This window comes from Lycium barbarum, chromosome 5 (genome assembly GCF_019175385.1).
Source record: "Lycium barbarum isolate Lr01 chromosome 5, ASM1917538v2, whole genome shotgun sequence".
Taxonomy (NCBI): domain Eukaryota; kingdom Viridiplantae; phylum Streptophyta; class Magnoliopsida; order Solanales; family Solanaceae; genus Lycium; species Lycium barbarum.
In genome coordinates, this window is record NC_083341.1 from 57,213,288 (window position 1) to 57,239,771 (window position 26,484).

Here is a 26,484-nt window from a genome sequence, read left to right on the forward strand (position 1 = left end):
CTAGACAGCTCCCAAGTCTCATACCAATGAGTAGCCACATCTCGGAGCCTGTGTGAAGCCAGCTCAACTGACTCGGTCTCAGAAGCCCTGACCAAATCCAGCGAGCGTCGCATCCCCCGAATAAAGTCATGGGGGTCCTCATCGGGCTTAGACCCGAAGAACTCTGGAGGGCCACATAGCAGAAACTCCCGAACTCTCAGGCTGTCCCGCCTGTCATCGTCATCATCGTCCCTCCGCCCGCGTCTGCGAGCCTGCCCTGCTACCAACGTAGTCAGCAACTGTACAGCCTCCCTCAAGGTCCGATCCTCCGCCCCTGGCTGAGGAGCTGGAGTCTCAGGTGCGGGTACACGGACCTCTGGAGCTGCTGAAGGTCCTACTCCAGGCTGTACTGGTGGGGGTGTAGCAGACCCCTCAGACTGTGGCACATCCTCAGGCAAATCATATACACGAGCCCGGGTAGCTCGCTGTGCCTGGCTAGTCTCCCCAATCCTCGCCTTGCCCTTCTGGGCTGCCGTTGCCTTCTTCGGAGGCATCACTGCAAACACGAAGGCGAGTCAGATCAAAATCATCCTAATAGCTCAGCTCTATCGCACGATCTAAGATTACAAAGAAAGTAACATCCTAAATGCCCTGTAGTTTCCCGTTTATAGATGTGGTGCACAACACATCGATAAACAAGACTCTACGAGACACGGCCTGTAGACATTCCGAGGACAAACCGCTCTGATACCACTTTTGTCACGACCCAGCCCCGTGGGCCGCGACTGGCGCCCTACTTGGGCACCCAGACCTGGTTACATGTTCCAGTTACATACAAACGATTAGCCAAAGCCAGTAAGGCTACATAAACAGACTTGGACCATTTCCAGGAAAAATTTCGGCAGAGTTTCCTCTGATTTACGGACTACCCAGTATATCCTGCACGCAGAAAATACCAACAAAAGCCACTCAGGGCTAACAGGACAATATATATATACATATATCAAACGCGGACTGGCCGCCTCGGCGTATAGAATCGCCTAATCAAAACATGCGGACTGGCCGCCTCAGTATATGAGAATCACACAACGACCTGTTCACATAACCGAACCTAAGGACCATAACCCACAACCCTGTCCACAGACCTCTATCAGACCGACAGAATCATATGGCGGGACAGGGCCCCGCCGTACCCGCACAGCCAAATATACAAAATATATACAGCAACATATGTCTATACCAGAAGTGGACTCCGAATCGAATAAGAGTACTCCGAGGAAGCAAAAAGTGGAGCCTACTGCGGAGGATCACCAAGATCTGTACCTGCGGGCATAAAACGCAGCCCCCGGAGAGAGGGGGTCAGTACGGGATATGTACTGAGTATGTAAAGCACGGAGTACAGAAATATGAATCAAAATCGAAAGCAAATCAGATGTCAAAGTCTGTATCGAAATCATATACATATATATATAATGCAAGTAAAATCATGCAAACGTTTAAGAACGTGGTCGCCACTCCGACGCTGGCGCCACACACAGCATAACACCAGAAGGTTTCAAATCTCCGTACATCCCTGAACAAAATCATAATCATCGGTGAGCGTATCGCATCCCGAGCCATATCACAGCATAACTCCAAACGGAACCCGGCCCTATGGCGAAGCCTTGGGAACCGTAACACAGCATACTGCCGAATTATCATAAGGCGCACGAATCAAAACCGGCCCGGGAACCGGCGAACGAAGTCATAATAAGGCACGAACGGAGTCGTGAGCAAACAAATGCAAATCGTCTTTCAAAATAGTGTTTCAAAACAAAGTAAATTCATAAATGACACCATATTACAAAATAGTCGAATACTTAGTCGACATAAAGTTTCATTTCGCAAGACGTTTCCAAAATGGTCCATATAATTCAAAACGTAGGTTAGCGTATCGGATTGCCCAAACCTACCCCGTAGGAGGATGTTCCAAAGATCCGAAGTAATATGTACAAATTTATTATCAAAGGTGGCCCGAAGGGCAAATCGGGCATTTTGGGGTAGCGGGCCCACCTCGAGTCGAAGTGAGGTGGCGAACATGTTTCTACGAGCATTTATATGCCAAAGGTTATACATTATCATTCCTAGGTTACCCGACCACAATTCGATAGGTTTCGGACGAATAGTGGCATTCTAGCCAAATTGGAGCCTTTAAGCTTCAATAGAATTGAATGAATAGTAACTTTTCTGTGGATCGGGTTTCGAGGAGCAGAAATGCTCCGGAAGGTCACATATTCAACTAACACCCTAAGATATGCCTAATAAAGAATTGGGAAGCTTTACATACCTCTCAGATGTCGTACGCTCCTCCAAAAGTTCCGTCCCGTTTCGTCAAAAATCTGCAAATGGTCAAAGTTACCAAATGAGATCCTTAGGTTTATAAATGCCTTTAACTTCATAATTGCCTACCGAAATTTCGGCAGCACTTCCCCTATAAATCTAACATCCCCGAGGCGTAGCTCGGCTCCTATTTCATCCACTACAACAGCCCACATATCAACAACCAAAACAAACAACAATAACACCATTCTAGTTTCAAAGTTTTACATGATTTCTTAAGTTGGCAACTTTTCATTCAAACCTTCACAACTCCAATTCTATATCTACATAATGGTATGCATTCCCACATTCAAACTTGTATAATCCCATTCTAATTACAAACCATGCCATACACGAAATTGCATAGAAATCCATTATTTTCCCAAATTCTTCAAAACATCTAAAATGTACTACGAACATTCTAACTCACGTCGTTTCATTCCGAATTCATCAACATCGATATAGATTCATATCTAAAGTCTATAACACCCAAGATATACATTGATATACATAAAGATACCGAAGGTATACGCTTTCCGATAATATTCAAAAATCATTTTTCAATGCCAATTTCATTCACCAATTAATCATTTACGATATAAGGGCCACAACAACACATTCTACCAACTTAAACAAGATTAATTCACACCAATTTCCCTATCTATGGCTCACGGCCAAACACACTACAAACACACACCCACGACTTTCTATTTACGTCTAAATTACGGGATTCTCGTCTACTTCCAATCCTTAACACATTCATAGCAATTCTATAACATAAAAGGGTAAGAATTCATACCTTTTCTTGAAACCCCGACTTGTCGAAAACGTCGTCCCCGTGCTAAACTAATTATACCACTTCGGAGAGCGTCTTGAGTACTTCACAAATATGTGAAAACTTTGGATTTTTGGTCACTAATCAAACTTGGGAATTTTCTTTTCTTTCTCCTAAGTGGTTCGGCCGAATGCCCTTTTGGGTGTTCTTGACTTATGATTTTGTTTTTGTGAATACAACTAAGTGTACTCTCATATATATCTATTTAGGGGTCATGTGCATAGCACATGACCCTTTTAAAAATGGGTTTGGGCCAATGACATGGCCGGATCCCCTCTTCCATGGTTGGGCCTCAATAGCATTTTTGGTTTCTTGGCCCAATGCTTAAAAAGTCCCGTTTTGTAATTCCCGAAACTAATTTCCGAAATTCCAAATTTATCCTCGGCCCTCCCCGAGGTCTTAGCATTAAAGATTACACAACCAACATAGTCATATTCTCAAAAATTAATTTATGTCCTTCTAACACCCGAGTCATAGTTATTTCTCGATTTCCAATTGTACGAAAACACGGGACATAACACTGCTGGAGCTCACGAGCCGTTTCTCTTTTCTCTGGTCGTACATCACACAAAGTTCCCATGGATCTACGGCTAAGAGCATTAGCCACAATATTTGCCTTTCCGGGGTGATATAGGATATCAACATCATAATCTTTTAGCAATTCCAACCATTGTCGTTGCCGTAAATTCAACTATTTTTGCTTGAAGATATACTGAAGGCTCTTATAATCTGTATAACCACATGGACACCATATAAATAATGTCTCCACATCTTTAACGCATGAATCACTGCAGCCAATTCTAGATCATGGGTTGGATAATTTTTCTCATGTTTCCGTAATTGCCTTGAAGCATATGCAATCACCTTACCATGTTGCATCAACACACAACCTAGCCCAATGCCTGAAGCATCGCAATAAACAACATAACCTTCCAATCCCCCTGGAAGTGTCAGGACTGGGGCAGAAGTTAATCTATCTTTTAGCTCTTGAAAACTACGTTCACAAGCATCTGTCCATTGAAACTTTGCTGATTTCTTGGTCAGCTTTGTGAGTGGTGCAGAAATAGAAGAAAAACCTTCAACAAATCTCTTGTAATAACCTGCTAAGCCCAGAAAGCTACGAACCTCCATAGGAGTTGTGGGCCTTGGCCAAGTCTTCAGGGCCACAATCTTTTGGCTATCTACCCGAATACCATCGACTGAAACAATGTGCCCCAGAAATTCCACTGAGTTCAACCAAAACTCACACTTAAAAAATTTTGCAAACAACTCTCGAGTTTGAAGAACTCTAAGGACCGCATGCAAATGATCCGCGTGTTCTGCCTCGGATCTAGAATACACCAAGATGTCATCGATGAATACAATCACAAATAGATCTAGGAAGGGCCTGAACACATTGTTCATCAAATCCATAAATATTGCCGGTGCATTAGTTAGCCCAAATGACATTACCCGGAACTCAAAATGGTCATATCTTGTTCTGAAGGCTGTCTTAGGGATATCTTTCTCCCTAACTCTCACCTGATAATACCTGGACCTCAAATCTATCTTTGAAAACCATTTGGCACCTTGTAATTGATCAGATAAGTCATCAATCCTCGGATAGTCACCTTATTCAATTGCCGATAGTCAATGTACATTCGCAAGGAGCCATCCTTCTTTCGGAAAAACAATACGGGTGCTCCCCACAGGGACGAACTAGGCCTAATAAAGCCTTTCTCAAGCAAGTCTTTCAATTGCTCCTTCAACTCTTTCAATTCTGCGGGGGCCATTCTATAAGGTGGAATAGATATATGCTTGCTGTCTGGCAACACATCAATAGCAAAATCAATCTCCCGCTTGGGAGGGAGGCCTGGTAGCTATTCCGGAAACACATCTAGAAATTCATTCACCATGAGGACTGACTGAAGAGTTGGCGGTTCAGCTTCTACATCTTGAACCCGCACTAGATGATAAATGCAACCTTTTGTGATCATTTTCCTTGCTTTAAGATAAGAAATAAACCTACCTTTTGGTGATGCAGTATTCCCTTTCAATTCTAAAACTGGTTCTCCAGGAAATTGGAAACGAACCATTTTCATTCTACAATCAACATTGGCATAGCAAGAAGCCAACCAATCCATGCCCATAATAACATCAAAATCCACCATTTTCTAACTCATGCAAGTCAATCACAGTACGACGGTCACAAATCACAACTATGCAGTTTCTATATACTCGGCTAGCTATTACCGATTCACCAACGGGTGTAGATACCTTAAAACGTTTGATCGACTCCGGTTTGACTCTAAACCGACCCGCAATATACGGAGTAACATATGACAATGTGGAGCCCGGATCTATCAAAGAATATACATTATGATGAAATACTGATAATATACCTGTGACACATCAGAAGAAGACTCAAGATCTTGGCGTCCAGCCAAAGCATAAATACGGTGCTGAGGACAGCTAGAACTGGGGACTCTCCCTCTGCCTCTAATATGGCCGACTGGCGCATGTGAACCTGGCCTCATAGGGCGTATAGATGACGAAGATCCGGCTACCGACCCCGAAGGCTGGGTCCTACCTTTACCACCAACTGAGGGGCAATCACGCATAATATGGCCTGGCCGACCACATGTGTCACACCCCGACCTTACTAGGGTGTGATGGGCACCCGACCCCATACTTGGAGCCGAGCGAACCCGCTGACTCTTATTACATATATAAACTCTGGAATCAATTCAGAATAAAACACATAGTAAGCTCTCAATATTTTTTTTTCTTTTTATAAGTAAAGTCTATTATCATATAGGACCCGTGACGTGAAACATAATAACATATCGACGGGCGAAGCCGTCTACAAAGCTGACACTCTATACCCACGACTCTGTCTGCAAAGTCTCTAACATAGAACAAAACATCATAGTATAGCACGCTGATTCGGCTACACTCCAGGGCCAAGTGGAGCTCGCCAACTTCGCAGGAACATCTTCTATAATGGCTTCGGCTCATCTGGGTGTACCTGCGTGGCATGAAACGCAGCCCCCGAAGAAGAGGGGTCAGTACGAGCAATGTACTGAGTATGTAAGGCATGAACGACAATACAAGGAGAGGTACCAGTGGAGATAATCACAAAGGAATCATATGGCATCTCGTATGGAACATATCATGTCGTGTCATATCATATCATGTCATATCATGTCATATCGTATCATATCATGTCATATCATAGCATATCATGTCGTATCATATCATATCATGTCATATCATATTATATCATAGGGAGTCATATAGTGTATCATAGGCTGATTGAGATACATGTACATATGAATGCCACTTAGGGCGGAAACCATGCATGCTTATCGGGTCCTATCATATCATAGCACCGAACAAGTCGGCTCGCCCACATTGCGCCGAAATATGTCGGCTCGCCCATATATCCCGCGTCCGGGCATCCCGCGTCCGGGATGATAAAACCAGCTGACCAGGTGGCGATGAAACATGTGTCCCTTCCCCATATCCTCATATACATGTATCCCTTCCCCCCTCCCATATATATATATAGCATGCATGAGAGCCCAAGGAAAGTCATGTGTCTATCGGAGTGACGTAAGGTCGGTAACCTCCGATTGTATTATGGAATCATCATGGTCGTCATGTCACGCCTTGAAGGAACAATTATAAGGCGAGACTATCAATGAAGAACATTATCTCGGGAAAACATAAAACAGGATCATAACATATTACTTCATATACTTTAAAACCTTCAAAGTAGTCATTATCCAAAAGTAGCTTAACATTTCATATCGTCGTATTCATGGTAAGAACATATCCTTGGCATATTCGTCATAGACACTTTCTCATGTTTGGCTTCATTATTGTCATCACAACTTCGTAGACATTGTTTTAGTTATAAAAACTTTCAAAATCGTAAAACTTGGATTTTGGAGAAAAATATATATTTTGGAAAACATTTATAACTTTTGGAAAGGAAATCATGTTTTGAATTCATAACTTCTAGCTTTTGAAAACAAGGACGTTATGGGGAACATTTATAAGACTACATCATAGGATTCATGTCATAGAAAGAAAGGGCTTAGCCTTAACCTACCTGCGTCGCGCCTTACTAGCTACGCTTATTCGTCCAACTTGTTAATCTACATTCAAAGGAGTTCACACATTCATTAGATCTTTTGTCATATACTTGCCTTAACCTTTCAAGCACATTCATTTATATTCTGCCGGAATTTCGGCAGCATTTCCCCTGTAAATACACCACCCCCGAGATTCTAACTCGGCCAAATTTAGCAACGACAATCCGAGAATGGAACTCGGCCAAACCAACAACGATACCAACAATTTTTCTAGCCACATTTCAATATTCATTTCAATCCGATTCAATTCAATTCAATTCAATTCAATTCACATAATCTTTCAACGACTTAATCAACATATTACTTTTCCCAAAACCTTCCAATTCAACAACAACCATGCATATCATCATCATTCATGTATGCTAACTTCGACAACAACCTTCATTCTTCATCGCATAATCCGTAACGACGACTACTAGAATGTCAAATGACATCAATTTACATTAACTTACCAAAACGTCTATTATTTGACCATAACCACTTCTTACATATTTTCACGCATTTTCATCCATCCCTTTACATTTCAACAATAACCATACCTTTCACCCATTAACAACATCATTTTCATAAGAGTCTTTGTTAAAGTCATATTAATTTTCAAAACAGCCCGCAACCATTACAACTTCAACATACGTCATTAAACCTTCATTCTTTACCATAAATTTTACAACAACCACAACTAGAACACTAAGTAAAATCAACTCTTTCCTTGTCATACCAAATCAGCCCATAAACACAATAGCTTCAACACAACACTTTATGACCCTTCTCCATAACTATTTTCGTTTTTAAAGCTTGCTAGACCTTAAAATAAACTCAACACAAGATATGGGATGAATAAAATACCTTATACTTGAAGAAACTCAGCCACATAAATTTTCTTCAACGCCACACTTGAGTAGAAGGAAGAACAATCACCTTTCACGGACTAGTTTGGCGAAATCTTGTTAAATTCTTGATTTTTCAAACTATAATATTTGGGAGAAATTTTGAGAGGCTTCTAGGACTTTTGGAATACTAATATTGCTGAAAAAATGGGATTTATGGGGTATTTATAGCACCCCTAAGTCGGTTTCACCGACCTCCCCACGTGGGGCCCGCGGTTCTCTTTATTATTTTTTTGGCAGTTTAAGGTATCTCTCTTAAAATGGCCATAACTTATGATTCCGACATCGTGTGAGGGTCCACAACCTACCGTTGGAAAGCTAATTCAATTATCTACAACTTTTATTTCTGGGGGTTTTCCCAAATTCCAAACGTATAATGCCGTTTTTGCCCCTCCAAGTCAGGTCATCCGGAAACGTTTTCTTAAATCGTCCTTTTGGAGGGCTTACACTCATTTTTGGCTTATGGGTCCTTCTTAGGACTTGCTCAACTTCACATGTACTACTCATATATCTCTTATATGTCTTTTATAAAGTCCCGATGAGTGGGCCCCACCTTGGCTTATGGGTACGAGGGCTATCATCGAGTGATCACGTTAACCGATTTACTTCCTACGCTCTCCAAATGCCGTGTATATACATTCTCATACTCAGATAATATAATCTTTATCTCTGATCCTTGTGTGAAATTCCCGTTTTGCCCCTGTTCTTCCGCATTATTTCCATGAACCATTTTGCGAATTCCTCTTTTTACCCTTAACCTTTCCCGATATTTCCATACTACTAATATTCATAACCAACTTGTACATTAAAATAATTTTGGGAGATGCTCATTCCCTTAGCTTTGCCACGACTACCTTGAAATATCCGAACATATAAAATACGGGATATAACAACATGAATAGCAAACCTTTGAACCCAATCGGCACTGACCCCAATGTAACTTCCCACACTAGGAACATCGTGGCACGGGTGGCCTCGCCTGACCCGAATCACCCCTGAACTGAGATCCCGACAAGCTCTGACTCAGCTCGGAATGAGTAGATCTATCAAATCTCTGTCCTGAAAACCGTGGAGGCGCACTAGTCATAAAATGGCCTGAGTGCCTAGAAAACTGGTGTTTGTGCCCGCCCCTATACTCACTCATCGGACCCGAAGATCTAGCCCTCTTGTTATACCCTCTATCATGCTCACGCTCACTTCTTTGTTGTTGTTGGCTTTCATCTAAATTCTAGGCATGGGCCTAAATGCGTGAAATATCCATGTTGTCCTGAAGGGATGCAGTCAAGCACCTATCCATCAAATATGGCCCTACACCTTTCACAAATCGGTGCACTCGGTCACCCATATCCGCTACTATGGCTGAAGCATACCTAGCCAAAGAATTGAAGTGGAGACTATACTCTAGAGCACTCATACTTCCTCGCCTCAAATTCAAAAACTTATTGGCTCTAGCTCGCCGAACATCTGGAGGCAAGTAATGTCAAAGGAAGGCATCTACAAATTCTTGCCCTATCGGGGGAGGTGCATTGGCTCCTTGTGAAGCCATCCAAACCGTGTACCAATGAACTGCAACATCCCTCAATCTATAGGATTCTAACTCCACCGATTCGTTGTCCGAAGCATGTATCAACCGAAGTGTCCTCAACATTCCATCAATAAAATTCTGAGGGTCCTCATCCGGCTTTGATCCAAAGAATTCCGGAGGGTTCAAGCTAATAAAATCACGGGCCCTTGCACTAACAGCCATATCACCTTGCCCTGTACTTTGCCGCTGAGTCTGGGCGGCAACCAATTGAGTAAGCAAATGAATGGCCTCTTTCACATCTTGGCCTGAAGCATCCAGTGGAGGAGCTGGAGGTGCTGGAGCTGGGGCTGAGGCTCCCTCACGCTCCTCAAAGATAGGCACTGAATGGGAGGACTGAGATTGAGCCGCATTCTGGGACTCACTTTCCTCTACAACCGTTGGCGGTGCTCTTTCAGCCCGTTTTTTTGCCATTGTCTTGCCTTTTTGGGCTGCCGTAGCCTTTCTCTTTACAGGCATTTCTGAAATCGTAACACACGGTTAAGAAGAAGGAAGTTCTTATATCATAGCTTTATCGCACAATCTTATGAAGAAAGAAGGTCATTCACTCCTAAAATGCCTGTAGCCTCTTGTTTATAAGTGTGGCGCACAACACACCCATAACCAAGACTCTACTGGATACGGGTCATAGACACACCCTAGGACAGAACTGTTCTGATACCACTTTTGTCACGACCCGACCGGAGGGCCGCAACGGGCACCCGGTACTAACCCACCCGGGCACCTCTTATCATACTTTCACATTTACATCTAGGTGAGCCACATAGCTAAATCATACTTTTATTCCTCATTCATACTATTTCCATTGGGCAACAATACATTTATATCATCATCACAACTATGCCCACAACAATGTACAAAAGCCGACGAGGCTAACAAAATGATATCCAAAATATAGGCCGACAAGGCCAAACACATCTACCCATATACACATGTCTACGAGCCTCTAAAGAGAGTATGTCATATCATATAGGCGGGACAGGACCCCGCTATGCCCATAAATATGCACACAAAAGAATAAATACCAAAAGTTGTAGCTGCGAATGAAATGGAGCTCGCTATGTAGTCCCTAAGTAATAAAACTATGGATCAAGGTTGTCTCCCTGACCACCTGCTGGAATGACGCAGCGTCCACAAACAAAAGGATGTCAGTACGAAGAATGTACTGAGTATGTAAAGCATGATCAACATCATTATGAAAGCATAATAGACAACATAAGAAATAGCATAGGATGGGAGATAGTAGTATCATCGTCATAAACACTTACTTGCTTTTCATAGGGACTTTCCATTTTCAATGCGTGATTGTGTACATACATCCATATCCGTACTCATTTACATTCGTATCCATTTTCGTATTCATAGCATATTTGTATCTACACTCATATTTATATCGTATACATATCCATATCATGTACATAGCATACCCGACCATGAAGGTTCGGTGTTTCGCATACCCAGCCATGGCAAGGCTCGGTGAGTATACATACCTGGCCCTATCAAGGCTCAGGGTTATCCGTACCCAACTGCAGTAGTATATATATATATATATATATATATATTCTACCCGGCCATATAATCTCGGGGTTTCATAATAGTCATACATAGACGCATAGACATAAAAGCTCATAAGCATCTTTATCATCATTACTATCGTCGTTCATTACGTCTATCCTTAGAGGAATACTCATCATATAAGGAATTTAGTACAATCATAACATATCAAGAATCATGAGGCTTTTGCAGGTAGCATCATTTGGAGGACATCATAAGCTCATAGAAGATTAGATATTTGGTCAAAGAACCATGCCTTATGAAAGAAGGGTTAGCCTTACATACCTTTCCGTTCAACTATTCTATCACTTGCACGTTCTCCTTCAGTGCTCACATTTCTACCTTCATTAGAGTTATACTATCATTAGAAAATCGATAGCTTAGCATACATGAGTAAAGCTAGAGAAAATTGGACAGCATATCCTTTATTTATACGACTTCCTCCATATCATATATCAACTCCCAATCATCAATAATAACATTCACAATATCATAACAATACCCTTTATTCACATACATTATCCCTACTTCTCAATTCACTTCTAATCATCCATATCCATGGTCATAGCACACGATTACATTCATTCATATACAATGTCTATCCCGTATTCTTATCATCATTTATAACATAACCATAATCACAACACATCAAGAATCATGACTCAATCCAAGCTATTACTCAAAAATGACACTATTCCCACATTCATGACCCATTTTCTATATCCTTCTACAATCCAAGTGTTTCAACTTCTCAATACCTTAAACAATATGAAAATACCATAAAACGTACCTTAGATGGTGTAGGAATGAACCTTGGGTGGAAACACTTCACTTGAGCAAAACCCTAGTTCCACCTTCACTTGGATTCCTTGTCTTGGATGAACTTTAATAGGTTTCTTACACTTGATTCTCTTGGTTTGATGAAGTTGTTCACTAATATCCCTTCAATTCTTGTGGGAGAAGTGTAGAGAAATGTTCTAGAGAGAAGGGGAGTGAAGGGGAAATGAAATAAAATAAACTTGGACCCTTTATTAATAATACAAAATCTGTCCCGCTTGGATTTCACGGACCAACATACGGTTCGTATAAATTATACTGACCGTATGTTTGGTCGTATATTTGGTCCAGTGAGGGGTGCTATTCCGGGATGATTATACGGCCAAACATACGACCAGTATTGTTGGCCGTATAATGCCCAATCCTTCTGAACTCATTCTCGTCGACTCGTTTGATCTCCAATCCTTATGGAACCTTCTTGACACTTGTTTATCACCTCATTAACGATCTAAGGGACGTTATAACTCTTCTCCAAAGAATCATTAACTTGTTACTCGTAAATCCTTTCCGATACATATCGTATGCCTTGCCTTCTCTTGGCAAACTTTCTCCCTCTACCTCGAATGTCTTTGAAATCTTAATTAGGGTCATCACATGTCTTTCCTTATTGAAATACCATATACTTCGTGCTCTTCGTTAGTCTATTCACTGTGCATCAACGGAAAATTTTCTAAGGTGTAACATCCCTCCACTTTTGGCTAAGATTATTCTTGATCCATATTTTTGCCTCTTCTTGATCAATCCTAAAGAGAAATCGAGGCTGCACAAAAATAAAATACATTTTTATTGCAGTTTTACATAAATAACTAAAATATGCAAACTAAATAAAATAAAAGACAAGTACCATTACAATTTCATTAATAACACGATCCAGAAAAGACTTAGGCATGGCTGGCCATTTGTCAAAGGCGATAGGGAAGTACAGAGGATTTGCAGCAAGGTCCCCCAAGACTTGGGCAATTAAATCAGCTGATTTTCCAATAGCTGATGCATACTCATCAAACTCCACAATTATACGCAATCCATCGTCCAAGTTATGAACATCCTTAACCTTCAGTCTAACCATTTTTATTACTTGAAGTGTATCAATAACAAAACAAAGATGGACGATAATTTCCATTCTCATCTTGCCAGAGTTCTTTCCTTATACCCATTTCTCTAAGATCCTTCCTAGCTTTAGAATTGTCTTTGGATTTTTCAGAATCATTGAGCAAAGTGTATATCACATTCTAACACACATTCTTCTCAATGTGCATAATGTCTAGATTATGACGCAACAAGTTAGATTCCCAAAAAGGAAGATAAAAAAATATACTTCTCTTTCTCCACTGTCTCGGTCCATCTTCAACAACATTTTTTACTCGAGTTCTTTTACCTTAATCATTTGACTCGGGTACTTTTCCAAAATTTATTAATGCCCTCCATTTGTTTCAAGATGTCTGACCCTGATAATGTAATCGGTGGCTCCTGTTGATCGATTTTCCCATTAAAACGAACACGTTGCAATCTAAACCGATTGCCTCTTTCAAAAAAAACGATGATGACCCATGAAACACCACTTTCTACTATGCTTCAACCTGTAAGAGGCTGTAGCAAAGTTACACATCGGGCAAGCAAACTGAGTGTGTGTGTTCCATCCAGATAAGCTACCAAGCCTAGGAAAATCGCTAATTGTCCCAATCAAAGCTGCTCGCATTTTAAAATATTTCATTCCTTGAAGAATCTAATGTTTACACTCCATCGTACCACAATTCCCTCAACTCTTGGATAAGAGGTTCTAAGTACACGTCTATGTCATTGCCTGGCATTTTTTTTCCTGGAATGAAAGAAGTTTGTTTCGTGCACTCCCAAGGAGGACAGTTGTATGGAATGAGAACCACCGGCCAAATACTATAATTTGTTGATTTCTCCAAAAGAATTAAAACATTCACTAGCTAGGCCTAGTTGTACATTCCGAGGATCTATTGCAAATTCAGGATGAAGTAAATCAAATGTTTTCCAAGCCTGAGAATCCCTGGGATGCCTCATCAATCCATCTTAGTTACCCTCTAAAGAATGTCATCTCATGGACTCGATAGTTTTAGAGCACATGAACAATCTTTGCAACTTCGGCTTTAGTGGGAAGTAGCGCAAAATTTTTGCAGGCTATTTCTTTTTATTATCCTTCCACCTAGATGTCTTGCAATTTTTGCATTCTTGCAAGCCTTCATTGTCTTCCCCAAAATTTGACATACAATCATTTGGGCAAGTATGTATATTGGTATAATTAAAACCAAGTTTGTTGATGGTTTTCTTGGCCTCATAATAGGAAGCAGGAATCTTGGCATCTTCAAAGGCATCTTTTAATAAATCTAATATCATACTCATCGCTTTGTTAGTCATTCGGCACAGACACTTTATGTGATACAATTTGATTAGATAGGACAATTTGGAATACTTCGTACACCCTTCGTATAATGGTTGCTTGCCATCTTCGATCATCTCATAGAACTTTGCATAATCTTCATTATGCCCTTCAATACGCTCTTCATTAAATATTTCGTCTCTATTTATAGGCTCACTAGACATATCGTTCTTATTGACATTGTTCCAGTTAACCCAAATGCATCATTAATCATGGTTTCCATTAGACTCCGGGGCTGCAAAGTATCTTTCATTACACGCGTGTTCTAAGATGTTTTCGGCATAGTCGCATTTGAATCTTCACCATGCATATACCCGAATCTATATTTTTTAGGAAAAGGCTTAAAACTCGAGTGCTCTTCAACTACACCTCTTATTTGCCACTTGTTAAAACCACATCTCGAACACAGGCATTTAATTACACGCCCACCAATAGACCCATGCTCAAAAGCAAAATCCAAAAACTTTTTTAGCCCATCTTCATATTCATGAGTGTTTTATGGTTTGTTAATCCAAGATTCATCGATTGGCATGGCTAGAAAGGAAGACGTAATATTCAACTTGAAGTTAAAGTAACATCACAATTTCTAAATGAAAAATAAGAATAGCAAGCATCTTTATGATAGTAATTATTTACCTGAACTCTGAATCTACACAATACCACAATATCATGTGTTAGCAATATGTATGACCAGTGTGTACTGTCTTCATACAAGGAAAAGACAAAGAGGCACTAATAGAGTTCCTATTTGATTGATGCGAAAATCGATAAATGGAAACAATCCTAGACCATTGTAGAAAATCACTAGAATTCACATTCAATAAAAACTTACTCTGATCCAAAATTGAAAAGAGAAGGATGAGAATGATACCAAACAATTTCATTCATGTGAAAATCGAGCAAATTACATAAATAACACTAAACAAACACAAAAAAAATTGATCAATGATCAATCAATGCACAAATAGCTAGAATTCATACTCAACTGAAACTCTCAAATCCAAAATCAGAGTACAGAGAAGAATGTAAGATATTTTAACCAGTAAATAAGCAGACAGAAGTGAGCATACTTAGAAAAGGTCAATTTCAAGACAAGTTTTAATATTTAAACATTAACATACACAACTTGACCTCTGAACAGAAAATATTTACCAACTTCAAGGCATTGGCATTTAAAATCGCCTTCTTTCAAACTTTCCACGGAAGGTCAAATCATACTTAAATTTTTAAGAAGAAAGCAATTATTCTAATTTTTAAATATATAACAACGAAAAATATAACAGCGGAGCAACAAATTTATACCTTGATTAAGTTTATCACTTCAATATGATCTCAATAGCTTCACCGGCAGTTTTTGATCCCTTGGCTACCTATCAAACGATTTAATGCCAAATTAGGTTAATATTAGCATGAACAACAACTAAAAATGTCAAAATTAGGTTAATATTAGCATGAACAACAACTAAACATGTAAAAATAAGGTTAATATGATATTTACGTTAATATTAGCGAGAACAACAACTAAAAATGTCAAAATTAGGTTAATATTAACATGAACAACAACTAAAAATGTTAAAATTAGGTTAATATGATATTTAGGTTAATATTAGAATGAACAACAACAAAAATTAATTGCATGCAATCCAAATACCAACCAAAGCAGCCAAAATTTAGGCAAATATCAAACCAACTGAACTGAAAAATAACAAAAACTAAAAGAAAGAGAAAAATTGAAAGCGATTGAGAGAAAAATTGGGGGAAAATTGTGATTGAGAAGAAAAAATAGAAAAAGAGAGTGATGATTGGAGATTAAAGAGATTTACCTTAAAATAATAGCAATTTCCCCACTCTTTCAGCAAATTGATTGATTTACCATAAAATAGAGATGATTGGAGCTTACGTTTAGCTTGCAAGTAGAAAAACAGAGATTGATTAGAGCAAAATCGAAGGCATATGAACACTAAATTCTCTCATTGTGGGGAAATTGCTATTATTTGCGGAAAGAGAGATATGTTGTGGGATTTGGGGAAAGAGATAATATGAATATGTTGTGGAAGCTTCTAATATGCTGTGGGATTTACTTTTTTAAAAAAACAAATAGCGGCGGTTCAAACCGCCGTAATCATGTTAAAACCGCCGCAAATAAAATATTTAATACGGCATTTGAAAAACCGTCGTATTATGTTTCGTATTGTGGCGGTTCTAAAAACCGCTGTCAATACACCACCGTAATTAAGACCTTTTTTGTAGTGAGTTGTAAGCCCAGATGCCATTGAGAAAGTTTTTGTAAGCCCAGATGCCATTGAGAAAGTTTTAAGTCCTCTGAGAATCATCACCACTAATTCAAATTCTCCTTTACTGAAGATTAGCATATCATCAGCAAAACATAAGTGGTTTAATTTCAAACTTCTTTATTTAGTGTGTGTTTACCCCGGATTTGGATAATCAATTAAAATTATAGCTGAGGTATAGGATATGCGGTTATATCTTGAACTTATTTGATAGAGAAAAGAAATATATGGACGTGCTATAAAGGAGCAAGTGATGATCGAAAGTTTGTTGTAGATTCGTGTATCTATTAATGCACAAGCGTATTTGGTTTAAGTAACGTAAGAAACAAGCACACCCAATATGGAACGAATCTGATGTATGAGAGGGAGATTTTTTATATATTTTGCTATTACAAGAATTCTTGATCAGAAGGAGCCAACTCCCCTAAGAGGAGGGCAATGCCCCTTATTTATAGTAGTGCCCCATGGGCTTCACATAACATGAATAATAAAATAATAATGAAAAAAGCTCTGAGTTGGGTTAGGTGGACCGTACGATCTGACATCCGTACGATTGGCAGTTGAACATAGCAGGACGCCATCGACGAGTGGCAACCGCGCAATGGATCTCCTGGACCACCGGCCACGATCAAACGAACATACGGCCTCGAACAATCCGGTCATGAAAGGACCGTACCAAAAGATGCCCTTCCTTTGCTTCGGTCTAAGCGTTCCCCCGGTTCAGAACGGGAGCCTTCATGCGCGTTCTTGTCCCTTTCTTCCCTCGGCCTTTGGTCTCACCGGTTTAACATATACCCGGTTTTTATCGTATAGAGATAGTCCCCACACTTCCTGGATCGTAGATTTTTCGGAGTGACGGGGAGTGGATGAATCACTAAACCGGTGACTCCCTTCGTCCGTCGTTATCTTTTCGTTTTTGGCGGGAACAGTTGCGCCACGTTCTTCTGCCATCGGCCACGTGTCTTATCCCGGATGGTCCGCTCTGACAACCGCCGCACGCAGGTCATTTCAAGTCATTCCTCATTGATTATGGGGCACGTAGCGCTCCCCGGTTGGCTGGGGAATCGTAACCGTCACAGCCCTTGCCTATATAAGGCCTTTTCACCTCTTCATTCTAACATTTTTACGATCCATTCCTTCTTCATTTTCACTCTTTACTGCACTTCTTCATCTTCACCATATATAGTTATCCTCCATAGCAAGTTTGATGTTGATCCATCGCTTATACCACGTAAAAATAAATAACCTTGTTACCATCTTTGCTAACTGCTCTTGCTCGAGCGTCGCTGCTTCTTACTCTGTATCATTCCTTGAATCGTCTGTTCCCTTATTCTTTTCTAACTCCCTTTCTGAATCCACTCAACTTCTTCTTTCCATATTTTTAAAAATGTCTGAGACCACTTCCCATGATATTCCCTCGGTTTCATCCCAAGGAACCGAGCCTGCATCTCCGACTAAAGCAAAGAGCACCTTCGATCCTACAGCCTCGGACATTATACCGGCCAAACCCAACTTCAACAAAGATCTTGAGGTGGAAAAACCTTCTTCGGTGTCCGATAGGGGGTACGATGTGAAGCGATACCCCTCATCCATTACTGAGGAGAAACTCGACATAGTCCGGGCTGACTGCGGGTGGGACACCCGTCCGGTTAGGGTTTTTTCCCCCGGGCCTAGTGAATCAGTCACTGACCACCGGGAAGGTTTTTGTATGTGTATACTTATCCCTTCACTCTCAAGCTCGACCCTCCGGTAGATCCAGTCATCCTGGACATGTGCCGGACCTACGACGTGACCTTAGCACAGATTGGTCCGATCGTTTGGAGGGTCGTAGCATGCCTCCGGTTGTTGGCCAACAATGCTGGGAAGGATCTCACGCTGGCCCACCTGATACGCTTATACTCCCCGAGGCTGTTCCGGGGTGGCGGAATAAAACTCTCCAAGTGTAGCCGGAATCTATTTTTCTCAAAAATGGACGAAGACAGAGACAGGGGCTGGCTGGAGCGATATATCCGGGTGAGGACCGAGGACATCAATCCGGCCAATTACATGCCCTTCCCGGAGAAGTGGAACAACAAGCGTAAGTCTGAATCCTTATGTAATTGCTTTTGTATGTTTCGTCAAACTTTGATCCCATTTTCTCACCGTTTCCCTTATTTATATCAGCCAATGGATATATTCCTTCGGTCGTCCGGAACCTGAGCGAATGGGTCACTACACTCCTTAGCCAACATATCCACGACGACCGGACGTGGGGCCACCTGTCACGCGGCCGATGGGTCGCCCAAAACCACGGTAATACTTTGCCCTTACCCGTGTTCACTGCATCTTCTACTACCCGTATTCATTGTGTCTTTGATTTTCAGGTTTGCCCAAGGGCTCGGTGGATCCCAGACCGGATACGGCAGCCGAACCCACAACTTCGGCACCCCAGTTTGATTCAGCAGGTGCATCTGTCACACCCCATTTTAACCCGGATTGGATTTAAGGGAGTATGACGTATTGGTGATTCCTATATTGCTTTGTTTTTTAGGAGTCACCACCTAATTAATTTAACGGTGAATTAGGACACCTAAATATTAACTAAGGCAAAGTTAAAACTAAACCTCAATTAATAGTCTGCTTAACCAGTGTGATTCTAGGTAAGGGCTCTATATTATCCTAAAGGGAAGGGGTTAGGCATCCTTTAGAATCCGTTAACTTACGGTTATCCGACCAAACTAAGGTTAATTAATCAATGTTGGATATAATATTTAAATTTTAAGAAAAACAGCTTTGTGCAAATAAGACTTGTAAAAATATAACAATTTTTATGCAAAAGAGGGTTTTTAATGTCATATATTTTTAAAAAAAAAAAATATTTCAAATAATAATGTTGTTTTAAAAAATAACTAGACTAGTAATTCGCATAAAGGGGAGATTTTAGAATGCTATTTGAAATAAAAGTTTATAAACGTTGCTAAGGCTCCGAAATAAAATGCTAATAAAACCTATAGAAAAGAATATAATAATTTATATAAAAGGAGACTTCAAATGCCATGAGATTTATAAATATTGTTAAAGTTTTAAATAAAAGTGCTATTTAGAATGAAATTCGTAGAGGATATAATAATTCGCATAAAAGGAAACTTTAAATATCGTTTAAAAATAAACTTATAAATGTTGCAAAGATTTTAAATAATGATGCTAATTAAAATAAAAACTCGCATGAAATGTATAAGCAAAAGAAAACGCGGGTTTGCGTAATGCCTTAACAAATATTTGAAACAAACTAAACAATGATGTATTGATTGACTTTGCGTTTTAGAAGTTCAAAGTATTCTTTAATTCCTATTTGCATGTTAGTGATGTTTCAAAATTCTCAAGATAATAATATGTGAATCCTTTAATTTAGAATATATGGTCATGTCATTTTTTGCAAATTAATTATTTCAAATAAAAAGCATGAAGAGAAGGGAATAATCTGTGAAATTGATTGTTAGTTCTCTCTTAAGTTAACTACCCATAGCTAAGGTTAATCCACTAATTCATCTAAATTAAGAAAATAACACAAAAAAAATAAAGAGTTAATCATACAATACAAATTAAATGCACAAAATAAATAGAGGAATATATAATTTAAATAAGCTCGGCCCATTTTGAGACTGATGTTTGCTGTTGGGCTTCGGCCCAGCAGTCTCCTTTGGATTTGGGCCACTGCTGGGCTTCGGCCCAGCAAATCTTTTATCACTGGGCTGCTGCTGCTGCTGTTGGGAATTGGGCCTGGCCCAGAATAGTGTTTTTTTTTTTTTGCTGTAGACAGAGGGCTGGACAGAGAAGATTTCGTTGGGCTTTTAGCCCAACGCCGAATGCGGAAGAAGAATGAGTCTCTTGGACTCATATGCGGTGATCATGCAACAAAATAAAATAAAAGGATTAGAATGAAGAAATCTTATTTCTTTTTCAACAGAGTAGGTAAAATAAACGTCATATCGGTGCTAATGACTTAAACTGATACTAATCAAACTGTTTTGCAGGTATAGCCTCCCATAGAAACACTAGAATGCCAACAATTTATCCAGATTTAAACAAGTATATGGATGAAAAGGTACACTTGACTGATTCGGGTGATTTTGTAGTAACAATAGTGAATGAAACAAGGTTAATCTAACAGGGAGTAATCATTTAGTATGCAATTGTCATTTTATCAGTAATGAACTTCAATACTCCTACACAACTCAGTCAGATATGTTAGATGTATGCAAAATGTTTGAATTGAACTCAGAGTCTCTTTTGATCTTATCAAGAACATTTGTTGTCTTTTGTATGGAATGAGATCATGCAAGCTTAAGCTAATAGACAATCAATTATAAATGGTTTATGGATTTGCAGGGAACCTTGTAGGAAACCCATCAGGCAAACAAATGGTCTACTCGACTTATTTAACCAAACCAAACCATCATCAGTCTGATAAACTTTATTAAGTGCAATTCATGTGCACATGAATTCAAGCAAAACACAGGTGCAAATTGACATCAAGATTTTACAGTGATGGCACATAGACAGAGATCTGGACATTTCTATTTGACAAAACAAACATCATGTTTTAAACTACACACTCTGTTAACAGAGGATCAATCAAATATCAACCCATAACTCTTTTAATCAGGACCTCAGCCTCAAACTGAGAAAACAAAGTAGGCCATTTGAGTGTAATGTTTGTACTGGTTACAACATTGAGCAGAGCAAGATTCACTAATTAAACATAGTTTCCTGTCAACTACCACACTAGATGAGTAAATTAACTGCCTATTAGGGAACAGAAGAAGAAGAAGAAAGTATGCTCAAGAAGCATACATCCCAAGAGAATACTGGTCAAAACAGGTAACACATTAGAGCGCAAGATGGGCTTTTTTACATTTTTTTTTTTAATATCAAAACAACAGCCTACATAATCTCAACAGGTTCCAACCAGTGTTGAATGCACATAGGGGTTCACACACAATTTCAATTAGTCATTTGTTTTGCAGGCAAAGGTAGTTACAAGCTTATCTTTAGGAGTAGAGGGATCTAGTTCAGGAGCGTTTCAAATGCCAAATAATCAAGCAATAAGGTTCTGTGTCATTTTTTTAAACTAGTTTTATCCCTTAAACATGTGGAAAATACTAAGTGAGCAATCCTAAAAATTCAACAAGTGTTACAGGTTCGCAAGGTCAGTCATGATCAACTATTAACCATTTTTTAACCTCTAAACTGTTTCAATATAAGGCAGGTTAACAACAGAATTTTCAGGACATTCTAACCTTGTTTTGTTCCCAGAATTTACAAAAAGAAAATACATATGTAGTTAGAGTCTACAAAGGTCACACTGAAGGGATATTTCTTACCAGATAAATCAACATATTCATATAGTCATCTTCCAAAGGAAAGTCTAAACAGGCACTTAACAACAACACACTTGAGTTATTTATAGCATTTTCTTCATCATTTAATCAAAACTGTATTTCTATATTTAGCCCAATAAATAAGCTGACAAGATTCTAAACAGGATTATGTCATGTGCTTGGAAAAGTGGCAGGCAGAACATAGACAAATATACACATAATAGCCTGATTCAGGACTAATAATACTTGGATCTTGTTAACAGCAGTTTACTAGTCTATTTTAACCAGAGCAGCCCATAAATCAGCTGAACTAACATATCATACCTTTCCTACCTTAAATATACCGGACCAGTGTAATACTTAAGACATATTCAATTAACAAGATAAACTGAACCTAAAAAAGGGACATGCTCAACAGACCTTGCCCATACGTTTCAGGCTAAACTAAAGCAGTCTTGCGCATAAAACCACATAAATCACACAAGATAGGCTTAAATACATAATTGACATTATTTGACTAATTTACTAACATGCAAAAATGCTTTAATTACTGATTCAGCATAAAAAAGAAACAGGGCTAACAAATTACATAAGAACTAAACAAACCCAAAACTAATGCATAAACAGATTATCCCACTAACATAAACTGACTAGCACACTTAATATAAACATATAACACATAACAAGTAATGAAAACATAAGATATAGAAAAAAAAATCAAATAGGACGGAGATTACTGACCTTTTTCGAGGGCAGTGAACAGGACACGGATCTTCGATTCACCCTCGAACACTCTCGAATTCGAGTTTGTGATGCTCGGATTCAAAGTAATACCAATACTAACGAAAGCAGAGAAAAATTATTTTTTTGTGTTCTTAACTCGATATTCGGGATTCTCACCACTACAGATTCAGAATCCTTTTTTAAAGGGGGGTTTTTGACCACTGGAAAAACTTGTATATTTTTTTCAAAGAAACAAATGGGGATTTTTCCGATCTGTCCTCCTCCCTCTCTTCCCTTCTCCTTTCGATCTGATTTTCGCTCCCCCATTTACAGGTTTTTTTTTGTTTTTTTTTTTGTGCTGAAGACAGAGTGAAGGAGGAGCGGGGAGACAAAGCTGAGTGGGGAACAGGGCATGGTGGAGGAAGCGGAGAAGAAGGAGGAAAAGGGGGAGAGAGGAAAAGAAAGAGAGAGCGGCGAAAGGGGAGGGAGAAGCAGCGGCGGAGGAAGGGAGGAAAGAGAAGGGGGCGAAAAAATGAAAAGGGAAACCTTTCCCTTATTTTGGGCGGAAATAGGCTGGACCCAGTCCATTTGTGGACTGGGTCAAATTTTGGACTGAGTATTGAAAGACTGGGCTAGAATTAAAAACATAGACTGGTTTAAAAAAATTGAGATAAAAGATATGGGCTAGTCCAAAAAATATTAGGAGTTAATTGGATTTTGATTTGCGATGCGGTAAGTAAAAAATACGGACTGAGTGCAAGAAATAGTTTGGCTTCTGAACTTGAATAAAAGACCCATTTTAATTAATGATATACCAAGAGTGACAGAATATTGCTTAATACAAAAATTGTGTGATTATTAGGACTCTTATATGGTGTTATAATAACCGTGCAATAATATATTTCTTTTTTTTTTTGAAAATTCACAGTAAATAAATACTATTATTTTAATTATGCAAAGATAAATGCGATGCGCGTGCGTAAGCTGGTAAAATGCCGAAATGATAAAATTGTGAATTATAATAATAGTAAATAATAATAATAATAATAATAATAATAATAATAATAATAATAATAATAATAGTGATAATAATAATAATAATAATAATAATAATAGTAACTGTAATAGAATAATGAAAAGGCTAATAATTTAGTAAAACATAACTATATATTTTAATTTCTCTAAAAATATTAGAAGCGTAAATAGGTATTTTGGAAGAGAGGCGGGACAAAATTGGGTGTCAACAGCATCTCGCATCCTTGCTGCTGCCAAAAGAAAAAGGCCCTCGGACAAAGGGCAGAAAACGAATAAAAGAGCGAGGAGCGTCATTAGGACTCTCCGGGACGAAGCAGAGCCCGAGCTTCTCGTCCGGAGTATCGGTGCGGCCCCTGCCGTGGCTCCTGTTCCGGAGGAGGATGTCACCGCTTCTCCACCTCCTTCGGCCGGTGAAGGGCCTTTAGTCCCGGCGCTACCCACAGGTGCGGAAGAAGCTCTTTACCCGGCTCCTCTAAGGTCGATTGATTTCGTCGACATTTCAGATGAGGCTTCCTCCGAAGAGACCCCCCCTGCAACGGGAAAGTAGATCTGGGGGGTGGCTGCTGCCGAAGCTACTCAAAGAACAAAGCCGGCCCCCGAGAGCGAAGCTCCACCGGTCATTGGCCCGTTGCCCGATTATGAGGCCGCTGCTACTACGGAGCCCTCTTTCATTGTTGAAGCTGCTGAGGCTGCTCCAAGTTCTTAAACCCCGGCTCCGAGGCCTGACGAATTTGAGGATATGTTCTCAGGCACTCCTCCCGCTACCGGCGAAGCCGCAGGATTCGGGCATCTCCTGATCCCTCGGTCCACGAGGTCAGCCAGTCGGACCTCCGAATCTGGGGCCAGGGACAGCTTGGTGCATATCTTTCCGGCCCCAAGCGTGGAGCCGAGGAGAACAAAATCGGTTATGGTCACTGTCCCCAAGGATTGCAGCTTTCTTTCTCGCCCGGTGGGTGTGGCGAGCTATCTGAGGCCTCTTGTCTCGGATTCGGACAAGCAGAAGATGATCGGGGTCTCTTGGCAGTACCTCATTAACGAGGGTATGCATGCGGGCAACCGGGTAAGATTTTTTGCCGTCCTTGCATAACTTTACTGAGAATTTTAGCCTTGTTTTGTTCAAGTTTTTAACTTGCTTCACTTGCAGAGTGTGGTGCTTGTCAATGAAGCCTTCATCCGTGCCCAGCAAGAGATGGACGATCTTAAGGGCCAACTGGATGCCCAGGGCCGGGAAACTGAGAAATATCTGCACCTTCTTCAGGAGAAGGAGGAGGAGTTGAACCGAGCAGTCGCTCTTTCCAATCTCCGACCCGAGCTTGACGCAGCGAAGGCCGAAAACCGTCAGTTAAGGAGTGAGCTGGCTGCGATGGCCGAACACAATCGGAGTCTCGAAGCTGACAAGATCGGCCTTCGCCGAGACAATGCTCAAATTTCCTCGAGGCTTGGTGAGCTCGAAACCACCTTCTCCCAACTCCGAGAGGAGCTGGATTTGGTAAAGTCGGATGCTGCGAGCTTGGCCGAGAGGAATAGGCTGCTCGAATCTGAGAGTGCCCGATATCAAGAGCGTGCAAGGGTGTTCGAAGAGAAGGCGGAGATGAGGGCCCGGATGTGTGATGATCTGAAAAACGAGCTTAAGGAGACGGCTGATGCAAATGACACTCTCCAGGCCAAGCTTCAATCGGCCATCCAAATGCAGAATGTTCTTGGAGAGGCTCGGGATGCTCTAGCGGCGAAGTTATCCCAGGCCGAGGCTGGTTTGGACGAAGCTTTGAAGAGCGTCAAGGCCGCCGAGGCTCATGCTACCATTGCCGCTGAATACGAAAAATGGAAGTCTCGGAGGATCACTCTTAACCAAGCCGAGCATGGTTTTACGGATCTGCCGGCCCTTATTCTCGAGGCTAAAAGAATCGAGGAAGAGGCAAAGGGTGCCCCGGGACCGACTCTGATGCCTCCGAGCGGACAGTGTTCGAGCACTCCGGCTCCAGCCATTCCGGATAGATTAGGGCCTGTACGTAGCCTTTTGTTATTTTTTGCCTTTGTAGGAGTTTTCAATGTAAAACTCCTTCGCTATAAATGGAAGATGTATTTTCCTTGACTTTTCACTTTGCTTGAATGTTTTGTTATGGTTTCCGCCCAAATTGTCGGTTTCGTTTTTAAGGAGTCATTATTTCTGACTGTGCCTTTATATCAGCATTTTGTCTCATCCGGTACATTTTGTCCGAGAATTTTATTGAGTTTTTGCCCGTGGGACTTATCTTATGCTTTGTGAATAAGGACGTCTCCGAATCACAACGGGCATTTTTAGGGCCCGAATTTTTCGGCTATTTTTACCTTTTCGGGCTGTTATTTTTCGGACACCTGAATCTCAGCCTTAGCTGGATTTTGATGTAGAAGTCCCCGTCTGTGGGGCTACCAATTTTGGCTCGGTTCACTATGACCTTGTTGCCATTGCCGAATTTCGACCGTAGCGCCCGGTATCGGGTATATATGAATGAAGTAGTGC

The 26,484-nt window shown here is 40.4% G+C and overlaps 1 long non-coding RNA gene across 1 annotated transcript in view; it reads right to left on the reverse strand.

The window, feature by feature from the left end:
- Positions 1-16,654, reverse strand: part of LOC132642484 (uncharacterized) — a 31,339-nt gene extending 14,685 nt beyond the window's left edge. Inside the window, exons 1-2 of the long non-coding RNA XR_009583192.1 lie at positions 16,399-16,654; positions 15,878-15,945 (exon numbers count right to left, since the gene is read on the reverse strand). This is a non-coding gene — a long non-coding RNA (uncharacterized LOC132642484). The remainder of the gene's footprint in view (positions 1-15,877; positions 15,946-16,398) is intronic.
- Positions 16,655-26,484: the final 9,830 nt, after the last annotated feature.